The sequence below is a fragment of the Astyanax mexicanus genome, chromosome 10 (assembly GCF_023375975.1).
Source record: "Astyanax mexicanus isolate ESR-SI-001 chromosome 10, AstMex3_surface, whole genome shotgun sequence".
Taxonomy (NCBI): Eukaryota; Metazoa; Chordata; class Actinopteri; order Characiformes; family Acestrorhamphidae; genus Astyanax; species Astyanax mexicanus.
In genome coordinates this window covers 14,569,199-14,585,014 of record NC_064417.1, presented here as the reverse complement: position 1 = coordinate 14,585,014, position 15,816 = coordinate 14,569,199, and the positions used below count along the sequence as shown (strand labels likewise).

General features: G+C 37.2%; 1 long non-coding RNA gene across 2 annotated transcripts; it reads left to right on the top strand.

Moving 5' to 3' along the window:
* Positions 1 to 858: 858 nt before the first annotated feature.
* LOC125804849 (uncharacterized) lies at positions 859 to 3,682 on the top strand. 2 transcript variants are annotated; one of them, XR_007441040.1, is made up of 3 exons: positions 859 to 1,032; positions 2,214 to 2,248; positions 2,702 to 3,682. It is a non-coding gene; the product is annotated as an uncharacterized LOC125804849 (long non-coding RNA). The 2 variants fall into 2 exon arrangements; XR_007441041.1 differs by lacking the exon at positions 859 to 1,032 and adding an exon at positions 1,358 to 1,573.
* The last annotated feature ends 12,134 nt before the right edge of the window (positions 3,683 to 15,816 follow it).

The window sequence follows — 15,816 nt, the reverse complement described above, 5'->3', positions numbered from 1 at the left end:
AGAAATATAGAAATAGAGAGAGAGTGGGAAAGAGAGTGAGAATTAGAGAAGTAGAGAGCAAAAGAGAGAGTGAGAAAGAGAGAGTGGTTGCAAAGCCCTGGCTGGGGTGCCGGGGTGTCCAAACTTTTGACTGATAGCTGCTCCATACAGCAGCTCCTCCATACACTCACAGTACTGGAGGAGCAGGGGAGAGAAGGGGTTCCGTGCACAGAGCTGCTCGTGTGCGAGATGGAACTCTGGGCCCCCCATTCATTTCTATGGGAAAACTTCGTACGAAAATTGTACGAAAACCGTACGTCGTATCACTTCGCAACCTACTATTAATTTTAAGATCTCGGTAAGATCTATAAGCTCGCCAAATTTGGTCTTCGTATCTCAAAAATTGTGGCGGTTACGGACGTTTAAAATTTCGCCCCATTCATTCCTATGGGGAAAAAATGCGTACGTTTACGAAGTTTTTACGAAAACCGTACGATAAATCGCTCCAAAAAGCACAAGCACGCTAAGTTGGCATAGGTCCTACGATCCGTGAAAGTTTCGTGATTCTACGTTGAAAGCTCTAGGAGGAGTAGCGTACAGAAAAAAAGGCGTAAGAATAATAATAATAAGAAGAAGAAGAAGATTACGAAGAACAATAAGTTGGCTTTTCCAAGCCAACTTAATAAGAAGAAGATTACGAAGAACAATAAGTTGGCTTTTCCAAGCCAACTTAATAACTAGAAAAGGTAAAGTTCGTGAACGAACTTTAAGTTGGCTTGGAAAAGCACACTAATAACGTTGAAAAGTTAAAATGGTTGCTAAGCTGTTTCTGTATGAAAAGCACTGAACTGTTTAACTGTAAGTGCTAAACCTCATTACCGTGTTACTCAGTGCCTTTTTCTCTGAAATAAAAATAACACTTTGTAAAAGGTATTTTACCTACATTAAGGATTCATAGGGAGTAGGGAGAAGGGACCATGTTGTGAACTGGACGCGCCCCACAGACGTGCCCTAGCAGCGCGCGCAGAGGAGCGGCTTATTGCTTGGTCTGAGGTAGGTGTGGCTAACAGTCACTGGAATGAGTTTAATGTGTCATAAAGGTGAAAATACAACAAAAGACGCCACGTTTAATGTCTTCTTCGTATATTTAGTTAGAAATCCGACTAATAAATATAAATCATACCGAATTATTTAGAAAAAAGGTTAAAATACTGTTATTTCTGTGTTTGTACAAACCTAGGTTGCTAGCGTGCTAGCTAACAGGCAGCTCAGAGTTAGCGGGCTAGCTAGCGTTAGCTCCCTCAGAATGATACAGGGAATTCTAACATTTACACTCATACACAGACCTCAGACACCTGGATATTTGAGAAACAAAAGATAAAAAAGCATAATGAGCTAGCTAGCTAGTTAATTATTGGGTTTTTCAGTTTTTCAGGCAGTATTTTAGCTAACATTAGCAGTTAGCCATCCACTGCAGTCTGCCATGCACTGGTTTAAACTGGTTTAATCTGGTTTAAACCAATGCAGAGTGTTCTAAAGACTGACTGAACACTACTGCAAGGGTGCTGCAAATTTTATCTTCCTCCATTATTATGTATGTTCAATTACAAGCATTTAAACAATATTTTCACAGTTTCTGTTCCTTACTGGAGTTATCTATTATCATCACTGTTCAAAACCTACTGCAGATACAATTAGTAACAAGCTCTCTGTTTTAAATATTTTTAATAAATGTATTTGACTAAAATATTCCAAAGTCTGTCTAAGGGGTGTTGTATTAGTCAGCATTAAACCTTATATGTTAATTTTAAATTATAGCAAATTAGGGTGTTAAACATCTATTTTGTTATAAATGTCATTAAATCTTAACTCAACATTGCAATTTAAAATATCACCAATTTCTTTAAAAAAGACGTGTAATAAAATTAATAAAGTAATTCATAACTAATTATTAACAATATTTTTTTAAATAGTTACTGCTGTTACAGTGTAAGTTAAAAATAATTAATTTATTTTCGGATTCTAAAAGTAAATAAGTTTTTGCCTGTTGACACACTAACAATGTTAACAACAGTGAAAATATGCCAGACGTTTTAAATGTAAATTTTACTCAGTAAATTGTGGAGTGTACTGTAATGATAAGTTTTCATCTGACATATAATTGACTTTAAATTATTTATTGTGGCTTTAAGCTCAAAAAGAGTTACTAATTACTTCCTTTTTTAATTGTACAGGATCAAGAAAGCTGTGGCGTTACAAGAAAGCACTTGTAAGTATAAACAATTGATCAATTCTAACAGTTAAATAATTCATAATTAGATATGTTAAGATCTTAAAGGAAAGTAAAGTCGCTCTGGATAAGGGCGTCTGCTAAATACCTTAAATGTAATGTAAATGTAAAATCTGTGATCAGCCGATATTTCTCAATTTAGCCAATGCTCTGATCAGATCATATTAGGGAGATTAGGTTTATAGCAGCTCTGTAGCTCACTGTTCCATATTCAACAGCTAAATGTTACTCTTTACAAAATTCAATAGTATGTCTTTTTTAAATCCTGCTTCACTAGCCTTAAGATTTACATTTGTTAGACAAATAATTTGTAGACTGTAATTTATGTATGTATAAAACTTTGATCTGAATGTAGTTTTTTAGAAGTAGCTGTTAGAAGTAGTTAGAACAAAACCTAATGTTAGTGCAATTTGCATTTCTCTGTTTTTACAGGTCCCGAAAGTCCTTCTCCAAACTGACTCTGTTGAGAAAACGGCACCAAACTGACTCTGTTGAGAAAACGGCACCAAACTGACTCTGTTGAGAAAACGGCACCAAACTAACTCTGTTGAGAAAACGGCACCAAACTAACTCTGTTGAGAAAACGGCACCAAACTGACTCTGTTGAGAAAACGGCACCAAACTAACTCTGTTGAGAAAACGGCACCAAACTAACTCTGTTGAGAAAACGGCACCAAACTGACTCTGTTGAGAAAACGGCACCAAACTGACTCTGTTGAGAAAACGGCACCAAACTAACTCTGTTGAGAAAACGGCACCAAACTGACTCTGTTGAGAAAACGGCACCAAACTAACTCTGTTGAGAAAACGGCACCAAACTGACTCTGTTGAGAAAACGGCACCAAACTGACTCTGTTGAGAAAACGGCACCAAACTAACTCTGTTGAGAAAACGGCACCAAACTGACTCTGTTGAGAAAACGGCACCAAACTGACACTGTTGTGAAAACAGAACAATTTGAGATAATATTGTTGTAAAACCATAACCATTTGAGATCAGACACTGTTGTGAATACAAAACACCCTTTGAAGACAGACATTTGTGAAAACTGAACCCCCTGAAAACGGAACCCTTTAAAAACACTGTTGTGACAAGATAATCCTTTGAACAGACCTTTTTCTTTATTTATCCTGTTAGTATTTTCTTGTGATTTGTTTCAGTTCTGGTGATCTAAAGAAGCAGACTATCTGAAGCTGAAGACCATCTCCATCTGGACCTTATCTGCATTTGAAGACTGTCAAACATCCACATCATTACATTTAGTTAATTTCCTTGCCATTTTATTGCTTATTCGTAATTTTAATCCAACTTTCATTTATTAAAGACTGCATATTGCTTGTGGATTGGATTCCTTCTGTTTTTGAATTATATGTACACTTTATTGTTATATTAAATATTGTGTGTGGATACTAAGTTTTTTTCTGAATATATTTTAGATCTATTTAAGCCTTATAAATAAGGTTGTTTCATAAGAAACTATTTTTGCTTTTAGAAACTGACTCTAGTAAATTGATATCTTGAACCAACACATATCTTGGGTACTGAGTTTTGAAAAATAATTTGATTAAATTGAGGAAAAATATACATAGTCTTTAACGAAACGTTGTAAGGGATATATATATCTAATTTGCATAAAGGTTCTTCAATCAGAAAAGGTATTATACCCATTTCACTCTATATAGTTGTGGACATTTTGTTAGGTTGTTATTTGAGGTACTTGCTTTACAGCAGTAACAAACTAATCAAGCAAAAGTAGCTAAACAATATATTTGTGTACCCAACATTAAAACTGCAAGAACGTCTTGGACATTTCAGAGTTTACTGCGTAAGATCTGGACATTTTGTTAGGTTGTTATATATCTTGGGTACTGAGTTTTGTAAGTGTGAAAAATAATTTGATTAAATTGAGGAAAAATATACATAGTCTTTGGAAAAAACTGAAATTCTTTATTTAAAAAACATTGTAAGGGATATATATCTCAGCTGGGTAAAGGTTCTTCAATCAGAAAATTATACCCATTTCACTTCATATAGTTGTGGACATTTTATTAGGTTGTTATTTGAGGTACTTGCTATACAGCAGTAACAAACTTATCAAGCAAAAGTAGCTAAACAATATATTTGAGTAGTGAACAATAAAATTGCAAGAACTTCTTGGACATTTCACTGGGTAAGATTTACATTTTTTATATCAAGGTTTACTGTGGTATACTGTTAAAACTAAAAAAATGCCGAAGAAAAGCAAGAAAGTCGCAGCAAAGCAACGTGAGGCAGCAAAGGTAAAACCCGAAAGTGCTGAACAGCCGGTAAACAACGTTAGTACACACGTGGCCACAGTCTGTGCATTTCATAATCAAGACGATGACCGCTATGAGCTGTTTAGTAGAGGAGTTCAGTGTACCTGTAATTCTCTTACATTTCTAGCAGTACACAGTGAAAATAACGACCTGACCAGCCTAAACCTTGACCAGATATTAACACAGGGTGATGCTGTTTATACTCAGGTTAAACAAACATTACTGAATGAAGGGAGGTTTCAGAGTAACCTGCTGGCATCTGATGAGCTTCCCTGTACAGTAGAGACAGACACGCAGTGTTATAGTGTTATTAAACACCCACAGAGATACGGATTTCTGAGAGATGAGGCCCGTCAGGGGATGGATGAGTATGTGAATTTGGAGAGAGCACTAAACTGTCTGAGAGGTGATGTAACTGATGCTCTGCTGATCACTGGAGGAACGTGTGTTGCTGTGTTCAGAGATCGCTCAGGTAGATTCGGGTTCTTTGATCCTCACTGTAGAACACCTGATGGACTAAAAGCTGATGAGAATGCAGGTACTGCTGTGATGCTCACATTTGCAAATTTAGAGGACATGACTGAAAGATTACTAATACTGTACCAGGTGTGTCTTAAACTGAAAGATTATCATCAGTATGAGCTCCTCCCCGTGTCTTTTGTGAACATAAACACAGCAACTGCTGCAGAAGCTACTGATAATCAAATAACAGAAGACCCCTGTCCTGATCTGCAGGCTGACATTAGCCAATCTGTGCCACAACCTGTGACTAAATTAACCAAAACTCAAAAAAGAAGGCTTTATTACCGTCAAAAACACATTAAGAGAAAAGAGTCCGCACAGACACAGGGAGTGAAGAACAGATTAAGCCGGACAAGCAAATATGCAAATGATCCCAAATTCAAAGAAAAGATGAAACAGCGCAGTCGAGTGTTTTACACTGAAAATGTAAATTACAAACTTGCGAAGCAAAAGTCTGTGAAATTTAATTACATAATAAACTCAGTGTATAAAGCAAAGCAAAACTGCACATTACCTACAGGTACAAATGTAATCCAGATTACAGAGAAAAACAAAGGCGGTATGTTACAAACAGCTACAGAAAAAACCCAGATTACAGAGAAAAACAAAGGCGGTATGTTACAAACAGCTACAGAAAAAACCCAGATTACAGAGAAAAACAAAGGCGGTATGTTACAAACAGCTACAGAAATAACCCAGATTACAGAGAAAAACAAAGGCGGTATGTTACAAACAGCTACAGAAAAAACCCAGATTATAGAGAAAAACAAAGGCGGTATGTTACAAACAGCTATAGAAATAACCCAGATTACAGAGAAAAACAAAGGCGGTATGTTACAAACAGCTACAGAAATAACCCAGATTACAGAGAAAAACAAAGGCGGTATGTTACAAACAGCTACAGAAATAACCAAGATTACAGAGAAAAACAAAGGCGGTATGTTACAAACAGCTACAGAAATAACCCAGATTACAGAGAAAAACAAAGACAGTACATTACAAACAGCTACAGAAAAGATGAGGCTTTCAGGCAAAGACAGAAACAGTATTTTACTTATCGATATAGAACCGATCTCAATTTTTCTGAGCAGAAGAAACTGAAATTTAAAAGCCTGCACCAGACTGATGTGCATTTCAGGATAAATCACAGAGAACAATGTTTACTGCGGTTAAAAAACAGAGCATCTAGACGTGATGCCTTACACAAGATACACTGTGCACAACAAATACAGAGGAAATACAGACTAAACCGTTTCCAGCTACAGGGAAACACACCATTACAAACACAACAGTCACTAAACAATGAAAGCCTGAATCCACAAGTGTTAAAAGCTCTAGTTCATTTTAAGGAAATTATAAAAGCTGGTCCAAGTTACATTTGCACAGTCTGTCACAGAGCATTATTTTCTGATCAGGTCCGTCTGTGTGATCACACAAACTATCAAAAAAATCCAGCAATAACTTCAACTTGCTTGACTGGAAAATATGTTCACACCTGTTCCTCTGAGTGTCCTGATAGCTGTGCACCTGAAGAAATGAAAAATGAGTGGATCTGCCACAGCTGTCATGATAATTTGAGTAAAGGGAGAATGCCTTCCATCGCTTCGGCTCACAGTAAAGCTGAAAAGACGACTGTGTTACTCAGGCCATTATCAGTTCCAGACCATATCTATGCAGAAGGTCCTGTCTGCCTTACTTAAACTGAAGGAAATCCATTCTGAATACAGAGACATTGTAATAAACAATGTGGAGCAGGATGAATTATTTGATGATTTTCCAGACCAAATAAATGCTGATGATATTCCAGAAGATGAATTAGACTTGAACACGAACTCTGACAATGATGAAACAGTAGAGCAGAACCCTGAGAGTGAACATGATGTAGATAATGAGGCTGAAAGCACAGAACAGAACACAGGTCTTGCATTAGACACATGTCTACAACCTCCAGATCTCGGTCAGCATCTGTTGTCATTCAATGATGGAATATTTTGCATTGCCCCAGCTGAGAAAAACAATCCAGTAAGCATGTTTAAAGTTCCTAAACTGGAAGCAATGGCTTTTCCTGTTCAGTTTCCAACAGGTGAAAACACATTTGATGAACCAGACAGACACACAGCTCTCTCACCCAGCAGATATTTTAATGCCAGGCTGTTTTCTGCTGATAATCGCTTTGCAAGAGACACAAACTACATTTTCTTTGCTCAGTTTGTTACTGAAATGAATCAAGCAACTTCCAGCATGTCAATCCAGCTGAGAAAAGCAAAATCAGTGACACGTGAAGGCCGGAAAATCAACAGTGCACTCTTACAGGACAAACGTGAATTAGAGAAACTCATACACAATAATGAGGGAAGCCGTTTTATGCAACCCCTTCGTGGGACACCAGCCTTTTGGCAGAAAACACTCAGAGACCTTTTTGCAATGCTTCGTCAATTAGGAACTCCCACATTCTTCTGTACATTCAGTGCTGCAGAAATGAGATGGCCCGAAGTGATCACAGCAATTAAAGCACAGCAAGGTGAATCTGTGGACTTTGCATCCCTGGACTGGTCAGAGAAATGTGAGATACTGCGCAGTAATCCTGTCACAGCCATGCGCATGTTTGAGAAACGTGTAGAAGCTCTTATGAACCTTATTCAGTCTCCTGCTCAGCCCATTGGTCAGATCGTTGACTTCTTTTTTCGCGTTGAGTTCCAACAGAGAGGCTCTCCACGCATTCACTGCTTATTCTGGGTGAAAGGTGCTCCAGAATTTGAGAATGACCAAGATCAGGATGTTTGTGATTTCATTGACAGACACGTCTCATGCAAACTGCCAGACCCAAACACAGACCCTGAACTGAACAGAATTGTCTCAGAAGTTCAAACACACAGCAGAAATCACTCTAAATCATGCAAAAAGAATAATAAACACTGCAGGTTTGGATTTCCTAAACCCCCCATGATGAAAACACTCATTACACGCCCCAGACCACCCCCTGACACTGACTCAGATGATGAAGGTGCAGAAAAAGATGAACCTGTGACACAAGCTAAATCAAAGCTTCAGCCAGTGTGGGATCTGCTGAATGATAAGACTCAGAACTTTGAAAGCATCACACAGCTGCTAGAAACTGTAAAAATGACGTACGAAGAGTACAAAGACAATGTAAACAGTCTCAGTTCAGCAAGTGTAGTTATAATGCAACTTGAACCAAATGATTGCTGGGTAAACGGCTACAATCCATTGCTGCTCAGAGCCTGGGATGCCAACATGGATATACAGTTCATCCTGAACCCATACACCTGTATAATGTACATTCTGTCATACATCTCAAAAGGTGAACATGAGATGAGTGAATACCTGAAAGGAGTGATAAAAGAAATGTGTCCCACCACATCTGAAAAAGAAAGCATGAAACAGGTGATGCATGCCTATGCTAAAAACAGAGAAGTCAGTGCACAGGAAGCTGTAGCTCGAACCTGCAGTCTAAAACTGAAATCATCATCCCGTGCTGTGATTTTCATACCCACTGATGATAATGCAGTAAAGATGAGTCTGCCTATGAGCTGCTTACAGGACAAAGCCCCTGATGATGAGAATGTGTGGATGACTGGATTAGCAGAAAAGTACATGGCCAGACCTGAAACACCAGAGTTTGAGAACATGTGCATGGCTGAATTTGCAAGTGAATATCGGGTTGTTTATGCAGATCAGAGAAAGGGTAAAAATGTACTTCCACTGCAGAATGACATGGGACACATCAAAAAGCGAACCAGAGGAAAGCCTGCCATCATTCGATTTGCACGTTTTTCACAACAGAAACATCCAGAAAAATTTTATGGAACAGTACTAAAATTGTACCTGCCACACCGCAGCAGCTCACAGCTTAAAACTGCTCAGTTCAACACGTATGAAGCCTTTTATGCCTTTGCCTCAGTTAAACTCCCAGGAACAGACACACTGCAGCGTGTTTACACCACTGTAAATGAGAACAGAAAGAAGTATGAAAAGCACAGTGAAGCTATTGATAAGGCCATTGAGAATTTTGAACAGAATGGTCCTATTGAAGATGCCTGGACTAACTTGGCTCCAACAAATGAACTGATCAGATTAGAGTGCATGATTGAGCAAGAACCCACAGATCCCACTGATATAACTGAAGCAGATGATGTTCCAGATTTCGCTCCATCCACATCTGATAACAGAACAGCCATGCCTGTAATAGAAGCTCCACAGGTGAATCCTGCAGTGATCAGAAAAATGTATCAGAGCCTGAATGAGACACAAGCTGCTGTGTTCTATAAGATAAGGGATTGGTGTAAAAGAAAAGTGCAGAATGAAAATCCAGAACCGTTTTTTTATTATGTAGCTGGAACAGCAGGAACAGGAAAAAGTCACCTTATTAAGTCTGTGTTTGCAGAGGCCACCAAAATCTTACAGAAACTGCCATGTGTAAGAGAGGAAGCTGATATGTCCAAACCCACAGTGCTTCTGAGTGCATTTACCGGCTGTGCCAGTCATAACATTAATGGAAAAACACTCCATGCACTCCTGAAACTCCCGAGAAGCCTGAAACCTCCATATCAGGGACTTGGAAACAGTCTGGATGAGATCAGAGCAAACTTTTCTAATTTACAGATCATGATCATTGATGAAATATCCATGGTGTCTAAACCATTATTCGCCTATGTAAATTGGAGATTGCAGCAGATTAAGGGAAATGATAAACCCTTTGGTAACATTTCTATTATGGCTGTCGGTGATTTCCAGCAGTTACCACCACTAGGAAGGGCCAGGCCACTGTGTGTGTATGAGGATCATGTGCTGGACTTCTGGAGAGATCACTTTAAGATGATCACACTGACTGAAATCATGCGTCAGAAAGATGATCTTGCCTTTGCTGAGCTGCTGAACAGACTGAGAGTGAAACAGAAACATGAAGCTCTGACTGATGCTGACAGATGTATGCTGGAACAGGTCATTAAACCTATTGAAGACTGTCCCCAAGAAGCCTTACACATATTTCCTACTAATAAAGAGGTGGATGATTTTAACTCAGCAGCCATAACCACACGATTTTCAGATATCACTAATATAGATGCAGAGGATTATAAGAAAGACCCTCGATCAGGACAGATGCAGAAACAGGGTGCCCCTTTTAAAGGAGAGAAAGGTGATCTAATGGACAGACTACAGGTGGCAGTTGGTGCACGAGTGATGATCACCAGAAATATTGATGTAGAATCTGGGCTGGTGAATGGATCTTTTGGTAAAGTGGCTAAAATAATCACACAGACCTGTAACAGTGTTCCTGTGGTTCAGATGATCGGTGTTGAGCTGGATAATGCTGATGCAGGAAGGAAACACCGCAATAAAGTACCTGGAGAAACTGATAATCTCGTTTACATTGAGAGAGAAGAGGAAAGTCTGAAAAAGAAAGGAACAGTTCGAAGACAGTTTCCTTTAAAGTTAGCCTTTGCATGCACTGTTCATAAAGTTCAGGGAATGACAACTCATTCTGCTGTCGTGTCACTAAAGAAAATATTTGAACCAGGCATGGCTTTTGTTGCACTGAGCAGAACTACATCACTTACTGGACTACACATTATTGACTTTGATGAAAAGAAAATTTTCTGTGATCCTGAAATCAGCGCTGCACTGGAGAACATGCCCAAAGCTGACCTGTGTACTGTCCAGCCACTTCTGCACATTGCAAGAGACCCAAATCTGAGCTCAACACTGAAGATAATACATCACAACACAGAGGGTCTACAGAGTCATATTGAAGATATCAAAACCCATCATGAACTCCTCCTATCAGATGTTCTGTGTCTGACTGAGACTCATCTGACCGGTTCTGCTGTTCCTGACTGTCTTCAGTTGAATGGTTATAGAATGTATCAGCGTAACAGACATGTTTCCTACACTAACTACACTCATCTATCCAACAAAAGTGGAGGAGGGGTTGCCATTTATGTTAAAAATCACCTTCAGGCCCGTCCAGTGCAATATGTGCAGAATGTCACAGATCTGGAGTTTTTGCTATTAAAGGTTGATTCTCCAAAACAGGTTGTGATTGCAGTTGTGTACAGACCTCCAAACTACAGACTTCATGCAAAACCTAGATGCCCTTTTGAACTTCCTGGAGATCATGGACTACAAACCTGCTGTGGTATGTGGAGACTTTAATGAAGATCAACTGAGTAACATGAACAAACCCATTCTAAACTTATTCCAATCAAAAGGATTCACACAGATTATTAATCATGCTACAACGGAGAAAAACACACTATTAGATCCAGTTTTTATTTCTAACCCAAACAGTGTTGCATCAGGAATTCTAAATACATACTACAGCTACCATAATCCTGTATATTGTGTGGTATAATAAAATAGACATTATAACAAACGGAGTGTATGTAGTGCAAACCAGTATATTTAGAATGCATAATAAAATCATGTATACATTTTTTTTAGGTATTAATCAAAAGAAAGTACTTACTTATACAAATAAAAACATTTATGTTGGAACAGGTCATTAAACATTAAAGAATGTCCTCCAGAAGCATTACACATATTTCCTACTACAGTTTTTTTTTATAGCTGCTAAGAAAACGTTTACCAGTACTTTAGACACCATTTTTTCTTTAGTCAATCACTGTGCAACCACTGTGAAAAAAATAAAAGCTAGTGACATTACAGAAATGCATCACGTTTGTTTTTTTAAGTACATTTTAAGTAATTGAGTGATATTTATTATATAGAACTATTGTGTAGACAAAAATAGTCTGTGGCAGTCATTCAGTAAAAAAGGAGCAAGGTAGGGACATGACATTGTTGTCAAACTCTAGAAAAATGTTATTATAAATGTCATTAGCCTTAGTTCCATATGTGCACAATTAAAATACACAAATATAAAAATAATCCTTACTTTTATTTGAACACTGCCACACACTCTTTTTATCCTTCTCTCTTATTGTAGAAGAACTATTTATTTCCAGAGGTGTCAAATTATAAAGAACAAATACTTTGTTACTTTACTTAAGTAGAAATGTAGGTTATCTACACTTTATAGGAATAATTATTTTTACATCTTCATTTTTACTTTCTACTCCGTACCATTTAAAAATAGTTTGTACCTTTTCATTTTAGCTTGTTTTCAAATGTCTAACTAAGATTCTTTACAGTTTTTTACAGCTGCTAAGAAGCGTTTATCAGTACTTTAGACACTTTTCCTAAACTCTAAATACAGCAACACACCCACCTTATACAATAAACCGAATAGTTGATTTCCTGCACAAAAGCACATTTTGTTCTCACAACACAAAAACCTGGATCCACATTAACTAATTATTTCAAAACACTAACACATGTTCTCTGTTCCAGAACTACGTATAGTCAATCACTGTGCAACCACTGACAAATTAGTAAAAGCTACTGACATTATAGAAACAACTCCACATTTGTAAAAATATATGCCTAACACATCAGATGGTCAGCACGTGGCTAATGCATAGCTCCATTCAATCACAAGTGGCCAGGTGCACCAGAATGGCCCAAGGCTACACAGAGAGCCCCACCAAGCTCTCTGGCAGCCTGAGAAAGCTGTGAAAGTTCCACAGTTGATCTCCTCCTGTTATTGTTTGGTGTGGGGGGGTGGGGGGGGGGTACACAGGTGTTCTTGGCTTAAATTTTCTGGTGGCAGTTGAATGCAGAGTGCTGAGAAAAGGCCAGAGACTTCAGTCAGCCAAGAGAGTTAGAGTGTTTACTCTGCATTGCTGGAATAGCCCAAGGCTACAAGCACGCTCAGTGCACCACCCAAGGCCAACCCCCTCTCTTTACATTGAGGAACAGCAACACCTCAACAGCCACAATGGACACTTTATGGGCAGCACAGAGCAACAACCCCAACACTATGGAGACTTCAGTTGCACAGAGAACCCCTCCAACTTGCCAGGCACCCGGCTCCTCCAGAGCACTACCTAACCCTCCCCCATCTCTCTACATGGTTTGAGGGATGGCAACACCTCAACAGCCACAGTGGACAGTCCAGGGGCTGCACAGACAACTCTGCCAAGCACCACTAGTCCACTACCAAAGCTCCCTATCTCTTTACATGGTTTAAGGGACAGCAACACCCCAACAGCCACAGTGGACAGTCCAGGGGCTGCACGGAGAACACTGCCAAGCACCACAAGTGCACTACCACCAGAAGTTTCCCATCTCCTTATCATCTCCCCATGTGGCTCATAGGAAAGCAACAACCCCAACACAACGGAGAGTCCAGGGGCTACACAGAGAACTTTGATAAGCAGCAACACAGAAAAAAACTGTATATTCCTGGCACCAAAGCAAAATACCTGAGCTGATCAGAATAATAAAACAGTGGGAATAAGTTACCCCTTTTGTTGTTGTTGCCCTTAAAAAGGAGGTGATTGTCAGTTGGGACTAGGACTATTAATTTACTGCACTCATACTTACTCATTTACTGCACTTGAACAAAGTTGGGGGCAGTGTGACTTTGTTCTTTTGTTTTATTTAAATCACATGGCTTTTAGGTTATTTTTTGATGTATAATTTATTTGTTATTCACGTGTGTGGCAAGTGTTGTCTTGTATTATGTGTGTGTGATGAGATAAGTGAACAACACTATTTTTGCACAGTATTTATGTAAGTGTATGTTTTAGTGTGTGTGTGTGTGTTGAGTTTAGTGTGTGATGTGATAAGGCAACAACATTTTTGCACAGTATTTATGTGAGTGATGTGATTAGGCATCAACACTATTTTTTATTTAGACGTGTGTGTGTTGAGTTCAGTGTGTGTAATGTGCTAAGTGAAAAACACTTTTTTCACAGTTTTGTATTTGAATATGTGTGTCAGTGTGTGTGTTGGTTGAGTTTAGTATGTGTGGTGATAAGTGAACAACATTTTTTGAACAGTATTTATATATGTGTGTATGTGTGTGTGTGTTGAGTTTAGTCTGTGTGATGTAATAAGGCATCAACTATTTTTGCATAGTATTTATTTGAGTATGTGTGTGTTTGTTAATTTTACTGTGTGTTGTGATAAGTCATCAACACTCTTTGCACAGTATGTATATATATTTGTGAGGCTAGTATGTGTGATGTGATAAGTGAACAATACTATTCCTGCATAGATTTTTTGTGTGTGGGGGGGATGTGAAATGTGAACACCACTGTTTTTGCACAGTATTTATGCATGTGTGTGTGTGGTTGGGGGTGGGGGGGGGGTATGTGTGATTGTTTCAATAAAAATAAATACTATGCAGAGTATTTGTAAATTGTTCTCATTTTAGGGGGCCATGTTGCTTTTCCGAGTCTGAGAGAGTGTAGTTGGCCATGCTTATGTTCTTTCTGTATTTTTTTTAAATAATACATAAGAATATGTAAGTCCAAAATATTTTGGTTAAATGCTGAAATCTAAAAACTTTTGAAAATGCTGGAATCTAAAAACGTTTGGTTAAATACTGAAATCTAAAAACTTTTAGTTAAATGCTGAAATCCAAAAACTTTTAGTTAAATGCTGAAATCTAAAAACTTTTAGTTAAATGCTGAAATCTAAAAACTTTTGAAAATGCTGAAATCTAAAAACTTTTGAAAATGCTGAAATCTAAAAACATTTGGTTAAATGCTGAAATCTAAAAACTTTTAGTTAAATGCTGAAATCTAAAAACTTTAAGTTAAATGCTGAAATCTAAAAACTTTTGAAAATGCTGGAATCTAAAAATGTTTGGTTAAATACTGAAATCTAAAAACTTTTAGTTAAATACTGAAATCTAAAAACTTTTAGTTAAATGCTGAAATCTAAAAGCTTTAAGTTAAATGCTGAAATCTAAAAACTTTAAGTTAAATGCTGAAATCCAAAAACTTTTAGTTAAATGCTGAAATCCAAAAACTTTTAGTTAAATGCTGAAATCCAAAAACTTTTAGTTAAATGCTGAAATCTAAAAACTTTTGAAAATGCTGAAATCTAAAAACTTTTAGTTAAATGCTGAAATCTAAAAACTTTTAGTTAAATGCTGGAATCTAAAAACTTTTAGTTAAATGCTGAAATCTAAAAACATTTGGTTAAATGCTGAAATCTAAAAACTTTTAGTTAAATGCTGAAATCTAAAAACTTTTAGTTAAATGCTGAAATCTAAAAACTTTTGAAAATGCTGGAATCTAAAAACATTTGGTTAAATGCTGAAATCTAAAAACTTTTAGTTAAATGCTGAAATCCAAAAACTTTTAGTTAAATGCTGAAATCCAAAAACTTTTAGTTAAATGCTGAAATCTAAAAACTTTTAGTTAAATGCTGAAATCCAAAAACTTTTAGTTAAATGCTGAAATCTAAAAACTTTTAGTTAAATGCTGAAATCTAAAAACTTTTGAAAATGCTGAAATCTAAAAACTTTTAGTTAAATGCTAAAATCTAAAAACTTTTGAAAATGCTGAAATCTAAAAACTTTTGAAAATGCTGAAATCTAAAAACATTTAGTTAAATGCTGAAATCTAAAAACTTTAAGTTAAATGCTGAAATCTAAAAACTTTTAGTTAAATGCTGAAATCTAAAAACTTTTGAAAATGCTGGAATCTAAAAACGTTTGGTTAAATGCTGAAATCTAAAAACTTTTAGTTAAATGCTGAAATCTAAAAACATTTGGTTAAATGCTGAAATCTAAAAACTTTTAGTTAAATTCTGAAATCTAAAAACTTTTAGTTAAATGCTGAAATCTAAAAA